The sequence below is a fragment of the Trichechus manatus genome, unplaced genomic scaffold, assembly GCF_000243295.1.
Source record: "Trichechus manatus latirostris isolate Lorelei unplaced genomic scaffold, TriManLat1.0 scaffold00127, whole genome shotgun sequence".
Taxonomy (NCBI): domain Eukaryota; kingdom Metazoa; phylum Chordata; class Mammalia; order Sirenia; family Trichechidae; genus Trichechus; species Trichechus manatus.
The window spans coordinates 5,885,132-5,889,534 of record NW_004444063.1 but is presented as its reverse complement, the minus strand read 5'-3'; positions in this window follow the sequence as shown (position 1 = coordinate 5,889,534).

Here is a 4,403-nt window from a genome sequence, read left to right as displayed (position 1 = left end):
AACACCTCTACAACAAAAAGACAAATAATCCAATTAAAAAATGGGCAAAGGAAATGAACAGACACTTCACCAAAGAAGACATTCAAGCAGCCAACAGACATATGAGGAAATGCTCACAATCACTAGCCATTAGAGAAATGCAAATTAAAACCACAATGAGATACCATCTCACCTCGGCTACCACCACTGACTACTCTGACGGGGATCACAACAGAGGATCCCGGACAGAGCTGGAGAAAAATGTAAAACAGAATTCTAACTCACAAAAAAAGACCAGACTTACTGGCCTGACAGAGACTGGAGAAACCCCAAGAGTATGGCCCCCGGACACCCTTTTAGCCCAGTAATGAATTCACTCCCGAGGTTCGCCCTTCAACCAAAGATTAGACAGCCTCATAAAACAAAGCGAGACTAATGGGGCACAACAGTCCAGGGACAAGGACTAGAAGGCAGGAGGGGACAGTAAACCTGGTAATAGGGAACCCCAGGTTGAGAAGGGACAGTGTTGACATGTTGTGGGGTTGTTAAACATTGTCATAAAACAATATGTGTACTGTTTAATGAGAAACTATTTGTTCTGTAAACCTTCATCTAAAGTACAGTAAAAAAATTTAAAAAAAGAAAATGAGTAAACAGAATTAGTGAAATTGAAGACTTATCCCTTGACACCAATTTGTTTGAGGAAAAACCAGAAAAAACAATGAAGAAAACCTAAGAATTATGTGGAACACTAAAAAAATAAAATAAAAAAGAAAATGTTCTGCATCCCACTTTGGTGAGTGGCATCTGGGGTCTTAAAATCTTGTGAACAGCCATCTAAGATGCATCAATTGGTCCCAACGCACCTGGAGCAAAGGAGAGCGAAGAACACCAAAGACGCAAGGAAAGTATTAGACCAAGAGACAGAAAGGGCCACATAAACCAGACTCCATCAGCCTGAGACCAGAAGAACTAGATAGTGCCAAGCTACCACCAATAACCGCCCTGACAGGAAACACAAGAGAGAGTCCCTGATGGAGCAGGAGAAAAGTGGGGTGCAGAACTCAAATTCTAGTAAAAAGGCCAGACTTACTGGTTTGATTGAGACTGGAGGGACTCCGGAAGACATGGCCCCTGGACTCTCTGTTAGCCCAAAACTAAAACCATTCCCAAGGCCAACTCTTCAGACAAAGATTAGATGGACTATGGGACATAAAATGGTACTTGTGAAGAGTGTGTTTCTTAACTCAAGTTAAGATTAAACGGGCAGCTCCTGTCCGGAGGCAAGACGAGAAGGCAGAGAGGGTCAGGAGCGGGTTGAATGGACACGGGAAATCCGGGGTGGGAAGGAGGAGTTTGGTGTCACAGTATAGGGAGAGCAACCAGGGTCACATAACAACGTGTGTATAAATTTTTGTATGAGAGACTAACTTGAATCGTAAACTGTCTTAGGCTGGGTTCTCTAGAGAAGCAAAACCAGTAAAGCGTATAAATATATACAGAGAGATATTTATATCAAGGAAATAGTTCTTGCAATTTTAGAGGCTAAAACGTCCCAAGTCCACAGATCAGAGTAGAGGCCTCTCCCAGTTCACGTAGCCCAGAAGCTGGTGAACCCAAGGTCTGCAGGTCGGAGAGGGGCTCCCGCTCACAGGCTGTGAAGGTCAGTGAATTCCAAGATCAGCAGACAAGACAATCAGGTTTATCCTGATTCACATAGCTGCAAGGGCTGGCGAACCCAAGGTCGGCAGGTCGGGGAACCGGACTCTTGCTTGCAGGCTGAGAAGTTTGACGAATTCCGAGATCAACAGGTAAGCTGCTAGCTCAAGTCCGTCCCACGAACCAGAGGTGAGACAACAAACAAGAGGCAGCTGCTGAGTCTGGAACAAGCCAAAAACCTTGGCAAGGCGAGCAGGCAGAAGGTAACCGGCAGAAGTCAGAGAGACAGGGGGACCTCATACCATCAAGAAAGCAGTGCCAGGAGCAGAGCGTGTCCTTTGGACCGGGGTCCCTGCGCCGAGAAGCTCCTAGTCCGGGGGGAACGCTCATGAGAAGGCTGAGAGAGAGAAAGCCTTCCCCTGGAGCTGACACCCTGAATTTGGACTTTTAGCCTACTTTACTGTAAGGAAATAAATTTCTCTTTGTTAAAGCCATCCACTTGTGGTATTTCTGTTGTAGCAGCACTAGATGACTAAGACATAAACTTTCACTTAAAGCACAGTAAAAAAATTAATTAAAAAAAAAACTTTACCATTGCTAAAACACCAAACTGCTTTGTGGTTGGGCAAGTCAGGATATTCAGCTTTATTTGTGACAAAAATTCATGGTATTCATGATAATTAAGTCCACAAGAACAAATGAAGTTCATTGTTGACACTATTGGTTCAAAAGCACATGATAAATTCAAATAATTTCCACAACATCTTACATTGTCACCGGCTCTATAAATTTGTCCAACTAGATTTTTTCTGCTTCACACATATTGGTACCACCAACTGTAACACATCTTAGCAGATTTCACTTCCAGTTATACTGAATTAGCATTTTCTCAACTTCTTTGAAAATATTCTCATGTGCAGTTGTTCCACACAGACTATTCTTAGAGGCTAATTCTTCAGTCACTTCAAACTACGCATTGACTCCTTGAATAAATAATTGAGCAGTATCAGTAACATCTGTCAACTTCTTAAGAGTTAGTGTCATATAGACCACATGAACTGAGAGTCCAGAAATACACCCTGATATTTATGGTCAATTGATTTTTTACAAGGGTGTGAAGACAATTCAATGGGCAAAAAATGGTCTTTTCAACTAACAGTGATAGGACAACTGGATATCCACATATAAAAGAATGAGCTGAATCCCTACCCCACACCATACACAAAATTTAAATTGAATGTGAGAGCTAAAACTATAAAATTCTTAGGAGAAAACATAGGCATAAATCTTTGTGATCTTGGGGCAGACAATGGTTTCTTAGATATGACACCAAAAGCACAAGCAACAAAAGAAAAAATAGATAAACTAGACTTCATCAAAATAAAAAACTTTTTCCTTCAAAAAATACCATCAAGAAAGTGAAAAGGTAACCCACCAAATGAGAAGAAATTTTTACAAATCATATCTGATAAAGAACCTGTACCTGGAATGTATAAAGAACTACTACAATGCAATAATAAAAAGACAAATAACTCAATTTTTTTAAATGGGCAAAGGATCTGAATAGACATTTCTCAAAAAAAGGCATACGAATTGCCAGTAAGCACATGACAAGATGCTCAATATCATTAGCCATCTGGGAAATGCAAAGCAAAACCACAATGAGATACAAATTGACATCCACTAGGAAGGGTATACTGTAATCAGAAAGACAGATAACAAGTGTTGCTGATGGTGTAGAGAAATCAGAACCTTCATACACTGCTAATGGAAATGTAAAATGGTGCAGCCCTTTTGGAAAATAGTCTGTCAGTTCCTCAGAAGCTTAGACAGAGTTAACCATATGACCCAACATTTCCACTCTTAGAGGTATACCCAAAAGAACTGAAAACATATGTCCACACAAAAACTTGTACATGCATGTTCATAGCAGTATTATTCATAATAGCCAAAAAGTGGAAACTAGCCCAATGTCCATCAGCTGCTGAATTGAAAAATAAAAGGTAGTGTATTAATACAATGGAATATCATTCAACAATAAAAAAGGAATGAAGTACTGATACATGCTACAACATTGATAAATCTTGAAAACACTATGCTAAGTGAAAGAAGCCAGTCATAAAGGACCACATATATGATTCCATTCATATGAAATACCCAGAATAGGGAAATCTATAGAGATAGCAAGTAGGTTGATGGTTGCCTAGGGCTGGAGAGTTAGAGGGAAATGAGTAGTGACTGCTAATGGGTATAGAGTTTCTTCTGGGGTAAGGAAAATATTCTAAAGTTGATTATAGTGATGATTGCACAACCCTGAATTGTACACTTTAAATTGGTGAATTATATGATATGTGAATTATATCTCAATAAAGCTGTTATTTTTTTAAAAAAGAGTCGAGGAGAACCACTTGAAATCATTTGCCTTATTTTTAACTATTTGTGTTGCTAGGAGCCCTGGTTGCTCAGTGCGTAAGCGCTCAGCTGCTAACCAAAGGGTTGGTACCAGCCTCTCCACAGAAGAAAGATGTGGCAGTCTGCTTCCATAAAGATTTACAGCCTTGGAAACCCTAGGGGGCAGTTCTACTCTGTCCTATAGGGTTGCTATGAGTCAGAATCAACTCAACGGCAGTGGGTTTGGTTTTTTTGGTATAGTGTCATTACATAACAAACTCAATGCTTTGCCATCTACTTTGATAACAAAATAATCCACACTTTACTGTGCCTTAAAAGCATGACATTGAAAAGTCTACTTTCCTTGTTTTGAC